Source organism: Acinonyx jubatus, chromosome B2, assembly GCF_027475565.1.
Source record: "Acinonyx jubatus isolate Ajub_Pintada_27869175 chromosome B2, VMU_Ajub_asm_v1.0, whole genome shotgun sequence".
Classification (NCBI taxonomy): domain Eukaryota; kingdom Metazoa; phylum Chordata; class Mammalia; order Carnivora; family Felidae; genus Acinonyx; species Acinonyx jubatus.
In genome coordinates this window covers 125,581,866-125,598,065 of record NC_069385.1, presented here as the reverse complement: position 1 = coordinate 125,598,065, position 16,200 = coordinate 125,581,866, and the positions used below count along the sequence as shown (strand labels likewise).

Genomic DNA, 16,200 nt, shown 5'->3' with positions numbered 1-16,200 from the left:
TGACATTGGATAAAGGGCTAGTATCCAAAATCTATAAAGAACTCACCAAACTCCACACCCAAAAACCAAATAATCCAGTGAAGAAATGGGCAGAAGGCATGAATAGACACTTTTCCAAAGAAGACATCCAGATGGCCAACACACACATGAAACGCTGCTCAACGTCACTCATCATCAAGGAAATACAAATCAAAGCCACATTGAGATACCACCTCATGCCAGTCAGAGTGGCTAAAATGAACAAATCAGGAGACTATAGACATTGGCAAGGATGTGGAGAAACACAACCCTCTTGCACTGTTGGTGAGCATGAAAACTGGTGGAGCCTCTCTGGAAAACAATATTGAGGTTCCTCAAAAAATTAAAAATAGAGCTATCCTATGACCCAGCAATAGCACTGCTAGGAATTTACCCAAGGGATACAGGAGTGCTGATACATAGGGCACATGTACGCCAATGTTTATAGCAGCACTTTTGACAATAGCCAAATTATAGAAAGAGCCTAAATGTCCATCAACTGATTACTGGATAAAGAAGATGTGGTTTATATATACAATGGGATACTACTTGGTAATGAGAAAGAATGAAATCTGGCCATTTGTAGCAACATGGATGGAACTGGAGGATATTATGCTAAGTGAAATAAGTTAGTCAGAGAAAGATACCATATGTTTTCACTCATATGTGGATCTTGAGAAACTTAACAGAAGATCATGGGGGAGGGGAAGGGGAAGAAAAAGTTACAAACAGAGAGGGAGGGAGGCAAACCATAAGAGACTCCTCAATACAGAGAACAAACTGAGGGTTGATGTCGGGTGGGGGAAAGGGGAAAGTGGGTGATGAGCATTGAGGAGGGCACCTGTTGGGATGAGCACTGGGTCTTGTATGGAAGCCAATTTGACAATAAATTATATTAAATAAATAATAAATAAATATATAGATAGATAAATAAATATCCCCAGGTGATTCCAATGCATAGCAAAATTTGAGAACCACTGCAGTACCATAATTACTTCATGGGACTCAATTTTGCAAATATTCAATTGTGCCACTATACACACAAGCTGCTGTTCTCATTTTCCTTTGAGTGCCTGAGTTTAGAGAAACTTCCCTTTATATGTTATACATAGCTGGTAGCAGACATTCATGACTAAAGTTTTGGGATAGGTTGCATTATGCATGTTCTATTATGCATGAAATTGATCTTCAGGGCCTCATGTTAGATGGGCCCAGAACTATTTTCTAAGGAAAATCTGGACTGGGGAAAGTGTTCAGTTGGTCCACCACGGGTGTCTTTTATTGAGGCCCAACATAATAGTGAAGATTTACCCAGCATAATGGTGATGATTCATTGTTAAGTTTCAGAACACTGGACATAGAGGGAAGATCTTACAAGCTTTCAGAGAGAAAAACAAGACAAAGCAAACAGGTTCCATTTGAAAAGGTCAGTTATCAGAATATTCTTGCTTTCTTAATAGTAACACTGGTAACCAGAAATAACTGACTGAAAAACTTACTATTTATACACAATGTTTAGAAATCCACTGGAAGATACATCCTACTAAAACAAAGTAAGTAAATCAAGAAAGAGAATGACATATGACACAGGAAACAAGATTCCCAATACTGGAGAGAGGCACAGGGAATACCTACCTTAAGGGTGAAGGGAGAATTTGGATGTCAAGTGGCACCAACAGAAGGAACAATTCAAGACTAAAACAGGTAAAAGATTAAAGGAGAGACTGCTTTTGGGTAAACTACCTCATGCAAACAAGTATATTGAGAGGAGATTTAGACAAATGGTGAAGACTTTAGGGTTGAGTTAGTAATAAGTACATGGAAACCTTATCAAGTGAAAAAGGACTTCATAATCTCAAGGAAAAACAGAAACTGTACAGGAAAGAAAAGTAATCACAATTACTTAATAGCAAAAAGAGTTAGAATAATTAAACTCTGAATATTAATCTAATTAGAATTATAACATGACTATATTAGGATAAAGGGACAGGAAAAGTTGGATGGAGGGGAAGGCAGTGGGGGAGGAAGTGAGATAAATCCTCATCTTCAAGAGTGGGAAGTCACCAGGCAAATACCTAAAACTCAAAAATTAAAAAAAAAAATAAAGTATACTACTTAGAAATATGGAAACACTCCCGAAGGCAGTCCTGAAATCAGCTAAGAGAGTTCACATGGTGGGGGAGATATGTTAAAGACTGTTCTTTGCCTTGACAAATCTCATAACATTAGTTGGTGCCTGAAATCCTACGCATGTAAAACTTTAACGAAAACTTAAAATTTAAAAAGTTCTGAGGATTTTTGTTTGCCTGCTTTATAATGTTAAGGTAAAGCTCATCTACCACTCCAAAAAAAAAAAAAAAAGATCAGTATGATATACATTTCTCGTGAATATTTTGTGAAGTAGATTCACTTTGTGGAATTCTTGCTACAAGGGTGGCACCAGCAAGCTAGCAACTTTCAATGAGAGCCCACCCACATATGGTTTGCTTTCATATATATCTTTTATGAGGGTTCACCTTGAATACAGTTTTTATATGTATTAAAATTCCAGCACAGACCTTCAATAACTTAGCTAATCAATAATTTTGAGGGTCCACGCTGATTAGCTAACTTTTTAAATTGCCACATATTGACCAATAGCCTATGTTATTAAGTCATACATAATGTAACTACAGCAATGTAAAATATCTTAATCTCACAACATTATCAGCTCTTTTGTTAGATTTACTAGATGTTTCCTACCGTATGTCGTCATTTAGGGAACCTGGGTAGCTCAATTGGTTAAGTGCCAGACTTTTGATCTTGGCTCAGGTCATGATCTCAGAGTTCATGAGACTGAGCCCTGCATCGGGCTCTGCACTGACAGCATGGAGCCTGCTGGGGATTCTCTCTCTCCCTCTCTCTCTCTCTGCTCCTCCCCCACTTGCATTCATGCTCTCAGCTCACTCTCAAAATAAATAAACATAAAAAAGAAAAGAGGGGTGGCGCCTGGATGGCTCAGTAGGTTGAGCATCTGACTGGCTCCGGTCACCATCCTCCGCTTGTGAGTTTGAGCCCCATGTCAGGCCTGTGTTGACAGCTCACAGCCTGGAGTCTGCTTCGGATTCTGCGTCCCTCTCTCTCTCTGCCCCTCCCTTGCTCATGCTCTCTCTGTCTCTCTCTCTCTCAAGAATAAATAAAATATTTTTTAAAATTTAAGAAAAAAAAACTTTAAAAACAAGCTGTTACCACCTGTTGGGGAATACTCTGGTAACCAAATTTAAGGATGCACTAACAGGGAAGGGAAGGTAGAGGGGAGGGGTAGCAGGAGGCTGAAGGTAAGGAGGAGGGCTGGACCACTTTGCCAAGTCAGCCTGTGCAACTGATGCATGAAAATGATCAATTTCACACGAATTACCAGTCTCTGTTCTCCTTATAATTTACAGCTACTTATCCCCATTCTTGTCACATTTATAAATCATCTCTCCATATTCAACCTTTGTGTTTTCCCCATGTTCTGTTCTATCATAACATGAAAGTCAATCATATTTCAGTTAAAAATTTACCTCATTCAGCCTCATTCTTCAGAACATTAAATTTTTTCTCCCTAAATTAATCTCCCTAGTATAATTTGTGCACACACCTTTTTAAGAGAAAAAATATATAATAGCTTACTTTTCATTGCCTGCATTGTGTACCTTTCTCTCTTACTATCTTTCTGCCTCCTGAGCATCTCTCTCTAAATGTATAGGCTCCTTTCTTGCCAATTAAAATCAGCAGGAGTATCAATGATCTGTCCTAGCCTATGCTGCAAAGTTATTTACTGAAAGTACACTGGGAACTAGAATTCATCTAACAAGAATGATCTCACAAAGGAAGTCATATATTTATTTACATACACACACACACACACACACACACACACACACACACAAATAAGAAATAAAGCATTCAAATTTTTCTCCCTAATCCAAGCAAAAAAGGAAAAAAAAAGTGAACAAAAGTCCCAGCCAAATCATCAAGCTTTTTTTTCTGGACTAACTTTGTGCTAATACACAAGGATCCAAGACCTTGGATTTCACCATGAATGTAGCTTTACATGGCTTAAGTTGTATTCCAACAGACTGCACGATAAATTAAAAAAAAAGAATGAAATAAACAAAAGATACCAAAGTCCCTATTTCCTACCTCTGCTGAATGGTATGCTTAAATCCCATGAAAAGTGTATGCAAACCATGTACATGTGAATGCATACATTGTATTTGGAAGATGTATCATAGCCTTTATGATCTTTTTAGGTTCTCATTCTATTACTCCAGATAGATTGAAAATCACTGGCTTAATATAAATATAATTACACTGAGCATTAAAACTAATTTAAACGTAACATTAAGTTAAAATAGTCATCATAGAGATGATACTAAAGTGACCACAAAAGACAAAACTGTTCTTAAAAAAATTTTTAATAACAAAAAAACTGGTAATAATTATTTAACAGGTTGTACATATATTTTATGTACTTTTCTATAATTACGGTATATTTCACCCCCTCAAAAATGCTTTTTTAAAAAAACATACATCCAGACAGAAAGAGAAACCAGTGTTTGTAGTTCCTGAATAATAAGACTAGAAACTGAAAACAAAAGGATTAGACAAATAAAAGCATGATAGATGTGTTCCTATACATAGGAATGAGTTTAAAGGGTGATTTTATTGTTGAGTTTATAAATCAAGAAATGCATGTTTAAGTATATATTTAACAAACAAAAAAAATGTCTATTATTGAAATCACCACACAAGATGGGAAAAAAAACCCACAAAATATAGTGTGCATTCAAAAGAGAAGGAGGAAAGCAGGGGGAGACCAGAAAAAAAGAGAACAAAGGAAATAAGACAGGCCGAGTTTACACACACACACACCAAACAACCACATGAAGATTAAAAGAACTCTCCTCTTGGGACAAAAGGGAATTTAAAATTACTATTTACAAACTACATTAAAAACATATGGAACCTGATCAAAACTGTACTCAAAAGGGAACTCTTACACTTAAACACTTTCATTAATTTAAAAGAAAGTAAATAAATAATAACTCAAAAAGGCAAGAAACGCAAAAGAAAACAAAACAAAGAGGATCTTCTAGAAAACCACAAGAAAAAAAAAAAGGCCAAAATTGAAGTTAATGAATTAGAAAACAGAGTGTTTGTAGAATTAACAACATATATCCAAATATGTCCTAGTGATTCGTGTTGTAAGAGGAAAATAAACAAAAAGCTAAAATGAGGGGGAAATGTGAAGAAGGATGTAAGTTTCTGTTGTATATTTTTCTTCTTTCTTTTTTTTAAAATTTTTTAAACATTTATTTCTTTTTGAGAGACAGAGCATGAGCAGGGGAGGAGCAGAGATAGAGAGAGACACAGAATCTGAAGCAGGCTCCAGACTCTAAGCTGTCAGCACAGAGCCTGATGTGAGGCTCGAAGTCACAAATCGCAAGATCATGACCTAGGCCAAAGTTGGAAGCCCAACCAACTGAGCCACAGGCGGCCCCATCTTTCTTTCTTTTTTAAACAACCTTTTAAAAATGTGTAAAACCATTATTAGCTAAAGAGCAGTACAAAAACAGGCCCACTGGATTGGCCCAGGACCTACAGTTTGCCAATCCCTATTTGACCTATGAATTCAAGAATGGTTGAATATTAAGAAATATGTTCGTTTTATGCAAGGCATCAGCAAAAAAGAGAATTATTTAAGACCATGAATGTATCCATGAAATGTATCCATCCATTCCTGTTGAAAACTCTTCAGAAACTAGAACCAGAATGATAATTCATTAATATGAGAAAGATTTCCTCCCCTAAGTCAAAAGCCAACATCATACATAAAATGCTAGAGGATGTCCTCTACAACCATTACCATTTTATAATATTTGAAAATTATAACAAATACAAAAAGAAAGATGAAACAGAAATAAGAATTATATTAATAGTAAGGAAAAGAAAACATGTCATTATATTATATTTATGGACACATAAATATTATGCCCACATTATATTTGTGGACAATATAGTGATATCCCTAGTTATCTAACAGTTTATTTTAGAGTCTATAGAGTTCCCTTCATTTTTGGAAACTTCTCCCTTTTTTCTGGAAATGACCCTGTGCTCTACCATTTTGTCCCAGTGGTCATTAAAAGAGTGTTCAGGTTAGTACAATAGGACTCTACCCTCTGGCAACAGCTGACTGATGGAGGCAAACTCTTAGCCTGAGCTGGGCTAAGCAAAGCCCCTTCCCTAGCTATTTGGACTTGACCCTGCCTTCATCTTTCTCTGAATACCTAAACTGTGTTAGTGAACCCTTGGAGTAGTTGGTAGCCATGCTTTACTGAGAAGCAGAAAAGAATGGTATGCAGAGAGGACAAAGAGGAAATACAGAGAGAAGTGCAGACAAGACATGGAAAACAGTATCCTGATCACATTCAGCTCCTGGTTCCAGTGCATACCTGAGACTCTTACATGTTCTTAGACTCCATGAAGTATTTTTTAAACCTTATAATAAATTTCCCTTTTGTTTATGTTAATTCAAGTTCTATTTGTTATTTGCATCAGAAAATGTTTTAATTTGTGCACCTAGAAAGTTTAATTGCTGAAAACCATTTTTTAAATTTTGAAATATCAAACTTGCAAAAAGGTTGAGACCATAGTACAAAAAAAGCTTCTTGTAAGTTTTTTTTGTAAGTTTCTTTTGTAAGTTAAAGCCATTTGAGAACAGTTGTTATTATGATAATCCCACCCCTGAATGCTCTGGCAAATATTTCTTCTAAGCAAGGACATTTTCTAACATAAAAAAAATATAACTGTGAAAGCCTCCACCACCCCTCTATACAGACACTGACCTTGCTATATCTGCCTAGTGGCTTTAGGATAGAATTTTTCAGCAACAGAAGAGTAAGAACTATTAGATATTTTTTAAATATTAAAAATGTATCTGGATACAAGATAAATGAGACTTTTGTGTTTGAGTTTTTAATGGCATGTGATTTACCATTAGGGAATATAATTTGCAAGTACAACTTTCATAGAGATGGCTACCAGAAAAAAAAAAATGCTATTGCATGTCAAAAATTTTCTGCTCTGATATTTTTCTTACTGAAATATTGTTTTATAACACAATTTATGATATTTGTAATGTTCTTAGAAATACATAAACAATATTAAAATGGGAGTCATTATCTGTAAACATTGGTGCCTTTCCTAAATATCAGCAAAAATCAGAAAACAATTCTAATTCATGTCTGACTTTTGAACTCCAAACCCATTTTACCAAATGCCTACTTAATATAGCAATCTGTGTTTCTTGCAATCATTTCACACTTAATACATGCAAAACTAAACTTTTGATTTATAATGCAACATACATGTTTTCTGTTCTCTCAGAATGCTCCCCACCTCGGCCCAGAAACTCTCAAAGCCATCCTTAATTCTTCCCCTTTCTTAAATTCCCCCAATAGCCCATCAGGAACATTATACTCCCAAATACACTGCAAATCTGCCCACTTCTCTCCCCCCGCCAACTATTCTACTACCTAGGCTCCACCATCTCCATAAACACCAAAATGGTGGCCACACTGGCTCTCCACCTCTACTCTTTTTTTTAAGTTTTTTATTTATTTATTTTTGAGAAAAAGAGAGAGAGCACAAGCAGGAAAGGGGCAGAGAGGGAGGCATGGAATCCAAGGCAGGCTCCAGGCTCTGAGCTGTCAGTACAGAGCTGGATACAGGGTTTGAACCCATGAACCACGAGATAGATCATGACCTGAGCCGAAGTTGGCCACTTAACCAACTGAGCCACCCAGGTGCCCCTACTCTTTCTATCTCTCCAATCCATCCTTTACAACAAAGTGATCTTTGTAACACACTAAGTGAATCGGGTTGTTTTCATTTATTAATAATAATAAATGAAGAAACAGGAAGTTGTACCATTTTTAAAAAGTAGGTCAAAAGCTATCCTTTTTTTTTTTTTTTTCAGAGAAAATATGTTCAATCTTATTTTGGTGCTTTCTAGAATACCTGAAAGATTGAGACTATTCTTGCCACCACACTACCCCTCACTAGACAAACATGCATTGGATTCCAGTCTCCTGCAACTCTAGGGAACTGACATGTGCCAAGGAAAAATTTAGAGACGTAGTTATCTGCATGCAATTCATTCATACGAGGGAAACACCATCCATAGTCTGTGGTCATCAGACAAAGGCAAAGACAAGATTTATAGGAGAGGGGAGAGACAGGACAGAAGGTAACTGCAGTGGACAAGATGAATCATACTTTACACTTTCCAAATAAATTGATTAGTTAGAAAATAACAAATAGTTTAAGTAATCCGTCCTTGAGCAAGTTGACTAGGGTATTCGAAAACAAACAACTGCAGTTGTTTCTGGGCTTTCCAAAACCATAGGCCTTGAACTCTGCAGTGTAAGTGACAGCTGGCCAATGCCCTTCCCGAAGACCTTCATCTTGATTATGTCCGGTCTCACCAATTCTCTCCTTACAACTTCTCTGATACAAGGATAATTTTAAAAGTCACCTTAATATTTTGCAAAGAGCTGAATCAAACAAGGGTTTTTTAAGTCTAACAGTTTTGCCCTAGGATTATATTTGTAGTAATGTTTTCTTCTAATTTGACAAAGACTATACCATCACCGCAATACATCCTACTCTCCTTCAGCTGGAGTTTGGTTGAGCATTTACGTCCACCACGATGGTGCCTGACCATCTCAACCTGTGAAAATCTGCTCAACTCTGCTCTGCTCTCCGAGCTTCTCAGAACTTGTTTGTCAGTTTCAAGGGCATTCTCTCTTTCCCGCTTCTCCTTGATTGCACCACAGGGATAACACAAATAACTGCCTGGACCTTAGATAGAAATCCATCTGAGCTCAGTGGAAACCTTAAAACCAGAAACACTGCCAAGATACGGATGAGATCTGAAGCAGGTGGCTCCTTGGCAAAGCCAACATGAGGGACTCCCTACTGCAGCTCAGGCCTGCAGTCCTGGGACCCAAAGTCAGCCATAGCTATAAAGCAGCCCTGGAAAGGAGATGTTTCCTCTCTGGTCCATTCCTATAAAACATGAGGATTTCAGGGCTGCTTACCAGTAGTTAAATCCATGAATATACCATGTTAACTTCCCAAGTCAACTTACCTAGTTATCTGAATCTCACAGTAGACAGGAAGCTGCTGAGGGCAGAGGTACTGTGTTGTTCTCTTTGGTCTCTCTTAGTACAATGCACGAATGGGTGCTCAAGAACTGTGGCTGACTTAATTGTCTTAACTGCAACTTAACACCTCCATTTAGAAGTCTAATATGCATTTTTTTATGACAGTGGCATCACATTATATTTTTATATAATTACTACACTATCCATGACAAAACAGGCTCTTAATTGCCATTGCATTAGACTGCTTCTGTCCTAGGATTTAGTTTTATCTAAACAGTACCACCATATCAAGCCAAATGCCTAGAATTTATCCATAATGCTTATCTTTCCTTCATATCCTACATCCATCCATTCATCCTAAGCCCTTGTAGACTTCTCCCTCCAAAACACATACCAAATCAAACTATTTCTCTTCATCTTCACTGCTCCATCTTGGTTCCTGTTTATCTCTTATCTGAACTACTACACTGACCCCCTAACTACTCTTTCCCTCTTCAACCCATTTTCCAACACTGTAGCCAGATTGGTCTTTATGAGACCTCTTCCTACTTAAAATCTTCCAGTGACTTCTCTTTAATTTTAGGATAAATTCCAAACTCTGAACATAAGCTACAAGGTCCTAAGTGATCTGGTCATTTCCTACTCTTCCTCCTTGACTTTGTCCATTCTCCAACCACTTGATGGATTCATGCCACATTAGTCTTTCTTCTATTCCTTGAATTTACCAAGTTTCTTCCTGCCCCAGGGCCTTGGCACTTGTTTCCTCTGCTTGGGACATTCGTCTCTCAGATATTCACATGTGCAGCTTCTTCTTGTCAGGGTTTCAACTCAAACCTGCCCTCCTCTGAGAAGTCTTTTTTGGCAACCTCCCTCCTAGCACTTTTTAAAATCAGTACCCTGTTTGAGGCACCTGGCTGGCTCAGTCAATAGAACATGTAACTCTCTATCTCACCCACATTGGGTGAGATTTAAGTAGAGATTTAAGTAGAGATTACTTAAAAAAATAATAGTACCCTGTTTTATTTCCTATACAATGTTTAACACCTGAAATTGTTTTGTCTTCCTGTTGTCTTTTGCTTCCCTCCATTAGAATATGAGCTCTATTGGGGTGCCTGGGTGACTCAGTTGGTTAAGCATCCAACTTCAGCTCAGGTCATGATCTCAGTGTTCATGGGTTCCAGCCCCATGTCAGGCTCTGTGCTGACAGCTCAGAGCCTGGAGCTGCTTCGGATTCTGTCTCCCTCTCTCTCTCTGCACCTCCCCTATTTGTTCTCTCTCTCTCTCAAAAGTAAATAAAAACATTTTAAAAAATTAAAAAAAAAAAAAAAGAATATGAGCTCCATGAAAGCAAGACCCTTTCTGGCTGGTTTACCACCATCTCCCTGGATCCTAGGATAGGCCTGGTACATGATAACTCTTTAATAAGCATCTCTTGAAGACATAAAGGAATGAACTCCAATTTTCAATATCTGTAATTTATCAAAAAAAGTTCACATATTTCTGTGGAAATTTTCAATGAAAAGGAACAAAGTTATCCAGGATATCAGAATATATCCAGAATATATGTTTTTAAATGGGCTTGAGATCAGCAATTAGAACTTAATATGAATTCAAAAAAGCACAGTAGCAAGAGACAAGTTGATCCTGGCTTCCGAAAATCAATAAAGGTGAGTATGAAGTTTAAGAATCATTGCCTCGAAGCCGCAATTAAGCAAATTAACCCCAGGTACAATTAAAAAGATTTGTGGCTTTTGGTCTATCTGCCATTACGACATTAGAGTTAAGAAGGAATTTATTGCCATTAAACACACAGCATTAGCAACAGAAAAGGTGAAACAGCCCAGAGATCATCTCGTATCTTATCTTCTATTTCTCTTTAAAAAATATACCCTTTTACTGAATCCTTGTTCCCTTTATATATGTTATATAGTAGAATTCCCTGAAAGATGCATAACTTTAGAACTCTCTACCTTGTATGGAGTTCTTAAAGAAGATCAACAGTACATACCATAATGTATATCCTACAACAGTGTATATTACTGATCTAAAAGCCTATTTGCCATGTAGTATGGGCTTTGGCTCCCAAATGAAAGTTGATAAAAATCTTCTGACCATAGAGCATCTTTTCCCAGTTTCCATGTATCCACATTCTTTCCACATTCCGAAGGCCTCCCCTGACCACACCCATCCACAGTGGCAGCTCCCACCTCCAACTCTCCTGACTCGGCTGGTTCAAAATTGTTTCTTACCACTTGCTGAGCCAAATATAACAAGCACTTTGGGTAAACAAACATTTATTCAGTCTTGCAATGGTGTCATCAGAAAAAGCTTGGAACAAGCACAGTTGTGCAAGAATGTTTATTATCTGTATTGCCTAGGCAAAGGGACAAATAGGGGCTGAAGTTCATCCAGCTCAATTTGCCAGTTAGGTGCTTCCTAAACCATGTGTTCATGGGGCTGCATATGTACAACTGAGTTACTTTCTAATTCAAGTAAAAATGTACCACATGGGGTGTATGGGTGTCTCAGTCAGTTAAGTGTCCTACTCTTGATTTCAGCTCAGGTCTTCATCTTGGGGTTGTGAGTTTAAGCCCTGCATTGGGCTCTAACCCAGGCATGAAGCCTACTTAAAAAAAAAAAAAAATGTGCCATGTGGATTAATGCTGACCTTGATCATCATCTTAAGAACAAAATTCTTCAACTCTCCTAAGACCTGTAGAACAAGGACGTGGTCTCTCCTCTCAGACGAAAGTTTTTTTTTGTTTTGTTTTTTGTTTTTTGGTTTTCTTTTCATTTAAAAGAGATAGAAATCACAGGATATCAGTGGTCAGAGACTGGTCCAAAGGGCTTTTATGGTCCCTTCATTCCCAAATAGATTCCCACCACTGCATACTTCTCCTCAACAAATTTGTCACTCCACAGGGACCCAAGGTTCTACATGAAAGCCTCAACCTCACTCCAACAGAGTTGTCTGCTACTGCCTCACACATAATAAATTATCAATAAATATCTGCTGAGGAATGATTGAACAATGAAAGAATGAATGAATGAATGAATGAATCAATCAATCAATCAATTTTCCAGCCTTGCTAAATGCTGCCAATATCTTTATGAAGCAGGTGAGCAAGGCAGATGAATGGCAGATCATTCATTTTATATCAATCATGCTAATAAATGCTTTGTCTCAACTTCCTGTGATTGACAATAACACTCTAAGACATGAATTCCATCTAGCCTGGGTACCTACGAAGTCTCTGTAAAATAGAGAATTTGATTTATGAGGGTTGCCTGCAATTATAATCAGGCTGAAAATGTTGAGAAGTATGAAATATGCACTACATTTCTGGTCCATGAAATTCCACAGAAGCTTGGAATGAAGAGCATTATTCAAAGATAACAGTCGCCTTGTAATGATGTATTACATTGGCTGGACTGGACCTGTGAATTTTCTATCAATGAATCCACTTAGCTCAACTTAATTCAAACTGTCCAGCAAATTGAATACGCTGTTGAAGGAGGGGAGAGAAAAGGAATTAATGGTCCTAATCAAATCTTCAAAGACCTAAAATAGCCTAGCTGAGGGCCCAAGACATACCTTTGACACTGGAACTGTCAAATGCAGGACTGCCCAATGTAGGACTGGGCAATGAGAGTGGGGTTTCCCATCAGACAAGTTGGAGGGCCAAAGCATCAGAGACGGAAAATCCAAGTGGTCAAATGCAAAAGAACAAACCCATGAGGCAGTGTGAAACAAAACCAACAGGAACCAATAACTTAAAGCCTTCATTATAATCTTCCTTCAGGTAAAAGTGAATACATCTGGAATGAAAATAAAGATAAGTGTTGTCAGCAGCCAAAGAGAAGCTCATAAAACAAGTCAAATAGAAATTTGAGAAAGAAAAAAAAAGTGCCTAAAAGAAAAAAATCTACTAGGTAGCCTCAATAACCATGTAGATGACAGAGAGAAGAATCAGTTAATTTGAAAATAGATTAATAGAAATGATCCAATCTGAAGAATAGACAGAAAAAGGATTAAAACATAAACAGTCACAGAGACCCATGGGACAATATCAATCTCATTGGAGTCCCTAAAGAAGAGGAGGAAGATATTGTGACAGACAAAATATTTGAAGAAATAAGGACTAAAAATAAAGACATATATTTATAAATTTAAAAAGTCTGGTTAGCCCCAAAATAAACTCAAAGAACACCATGCTTATACACATCAAAACCAAACTGCTAAAGAACAAAGATAAAGAAGAACAAAGATAAAGAAAAGTCTTGAAAGCAGCCACAACAAAACGAAACATTACATAAAGGGGAACAACAATTCAAATACTACAGTTACTAGAGAATACTAAAGTTCCTCATCAGAAATTATAAAGGCCGTGGAGCAAAATCTTTAAAGTGCTAAAAGAAATGTCAACTAAAAATTCTATAATCAGGGATAATACCCTCCAGGAATTAAAGTAACATAAGGTTATTCTTGATGAAGAAAAACAGAGAATTCATTGCCAATGATATCCACTGTAAGAGAAATTGCTAAAGGAATTAAGGCTGAAGGAAAATGTTCCCAAAGGGAAACCTGGGATGAAAAAAACAAAAACAATAGAAATGATAAATGTCTGATTAAATGATATTTTTCTATTTTAAGTTCTCTAAAATATGTATAAGTGTTGAAAGCACAAATTCAAGATTGTCTGAGAAGGTGTAAATGTGATACATATGACAACTATAAGATAAAGGGGGCAGTAAAGTGATCTATATGGTTACAAGCCCTGCATTTTATCTCAAGCTACAAAACATCATCTCTAAGTAGACTGAAAACTTAGTCATGTATAGCATAATTCCTGTAGCAACTGCTGAAAAATAATACAAGCAGATACAGCCAAAAGCTAGCAGATAATTTAAAATGGAACATCAAAAAATATGCAAAGGAACGCAGGAAGAGGTAACAGAAGAACAAAAAAACCAGGAGACAAATAGAAAAATAACAAAATGGTAGGCCTAATTCAACCATATTGGTTATCATGTTAACTGTAAATGATTTAAATACACCATTAAAAAAAACAAAGATTGTCAGATTGGATTTAAATTTAAAAACTGACTATATTCTACCTACAAGAAACCTTTATTTTTTTTATTTAAAAAATATTTTTTTAATGTTTATTTATTTTTGAGAGAGACAGAGACAGAATGTGAGTGAGCTAGGGGCAGAGAGAGAGAGGGAGACACAGAATCCAAAGTAGGCTCCAGGCTCCGAGCTGTCAGCACAGAGCCCAACGCAGGGATTGAACTCATGAGCTGTGAGATCATGACCTGAGCTGAAGTCGGACGCTCAACCGACTGAGCCATCCAGGCACCCCAAGATTCCTACTTTAACTATGATGGTATACATACATTAAAAGGATGAAAATAAATCACATAAACCCCAATCAAAATAAAGCTGTATTGTCTATATTAGTATCAAATAAATTAGATTTCAGATCAAGGAAAATTATTTATCAGGGATAAAAAGAGACAATACATGATAAAAAGTTCTGTTCATCAAGGAAACATAAAATCACCAATTTGTATGCATCTAACAACAGAGGATGAAGCAGAAACTGATAAGACTAAGTGGAGAAAGAGACAAGTTCACAAATATACTTTGTTACATCAACATTCTTCTCTAATCTACAGAACAAGTAGACAGTAAATCAGTAAGTGTCATTTAAAGAATAGCTACCTGATGGGGTGCCTGGGTGGCTCAGTTGGTTGACTGTCTGACTTCAGTTCAGGTCACAGTCTCAAAGTTCATGAGTTCCAGCCCCTCATCAGACTCACTGGTGCCAGCACCAAGGTAGCTTCAAATCCTCTATCCCCCTCTCTCTTCCCCTCCCCGACTCATGTTCTCTCTCTCTCAAAAATGAATAAATGTTAAAAAAATAATAATAAGAGAGAGAGAGAGATCTACCTGACAACAATGCCTTTTCTAAGACATGTGGAACATTCACCAAGATAGACCATATGCTGGGCCACAAAACAAACTTCTTTAAAACGAATTTAACAGCATTGAATTAGTACAAAGTACACTCTTGGACCATAATTAAATGAAACTCCATGGTACATGTTCTTTTTTTTTTTTTTTTTAGTTTAATTTTTTATTCTGAGAGAGAGAGCACACAGGAGGGACAGAGAGAGGGAGAGAAAGAATCTCAAGCAGGCTCTGCACTCTCAGTGCCAACCCCCATTGCAGAGCTCAAATTCATGAACTGTGAGATGATGACCTGAGATAATGTCAAGGGTCAGACGCTTAACCAACTGAGCCACCCACATCACCCATTACATGTTCTTCACTGGCTCTCAGAGTTGTCTGAGTTGATTAATTTGCTTAATTAACTGACCTTTTATTGGCAGCTTTTGCTTTCCTGTCTTCACTCCTCCCACACAAATGTTTCCTGGGATGATTTCCAAATAAACTCCTTTCTGGAAGTCTGTTTCATGAAGCCCAAGCTAACACAGCTGTATGCACAATTAATTCTCATTATTTGTTCAAGTGAGATTTTCTAAAGTCACTGCAAACACTGAATTAGCGAATACTGAACCCTGTTAGCTCCAAGGGAAAATACAGTTAGGATCCTGTGAGCCTCTGGTCACATTTTCATCAACGAATCAATACATAACCTTGTTTTATGTGTATTTCTGTTTAAAGACAACTTATTTAATACACATTGAAATTTCATTAAGATTGAACTCATGCCAGAGTGCCTGGATAGTTCAGTCGATTAAGCGTCCCTTGGTTTCAACTCCTGTCATGATCTCACGGTTCGTGGGATGGAGCCTTGAGTTGGGCTCCATGCTGACAGCATGAAGCCTGCTTAGGATTCTCTCTCTCTCTCTCTCTCTCTCTCTCTCTCTCTCTGCCCCTCCCCTGCTTGCTCTGTCTTTCTCTCTCTCTCTCAAAATAAATAAATAAAGTTTTAAAAAAGATTTAACTCATGTGAAT

At 37.2% G+C, this 16,200-nt stretch overlaps 1 long non-coding RNA gene across 1 annotated transcript in view; it reads right to left on the bottom strand.

Annotated features, from left to right (window-relative positions):
* Positions 1 to 10,246, bottom strand: part of LOC106976172 (uncharacterized) — a 104,249-nt gene extending 94,003 nt beyond the window's left edge. Inside the window, exon 1 of the long non-coding RNA XR_008298700.1 lies at positions 8,157 to 10,246. This is a non-coding gene — a long non-coding RNA (uncharacterized LOC106976172). The remainder of the gene's footprint in view (positions 1 to 8,156) is intronic.
* Positions 10,247 to 16,200: the final 5,954 nt, after the last annotated feature.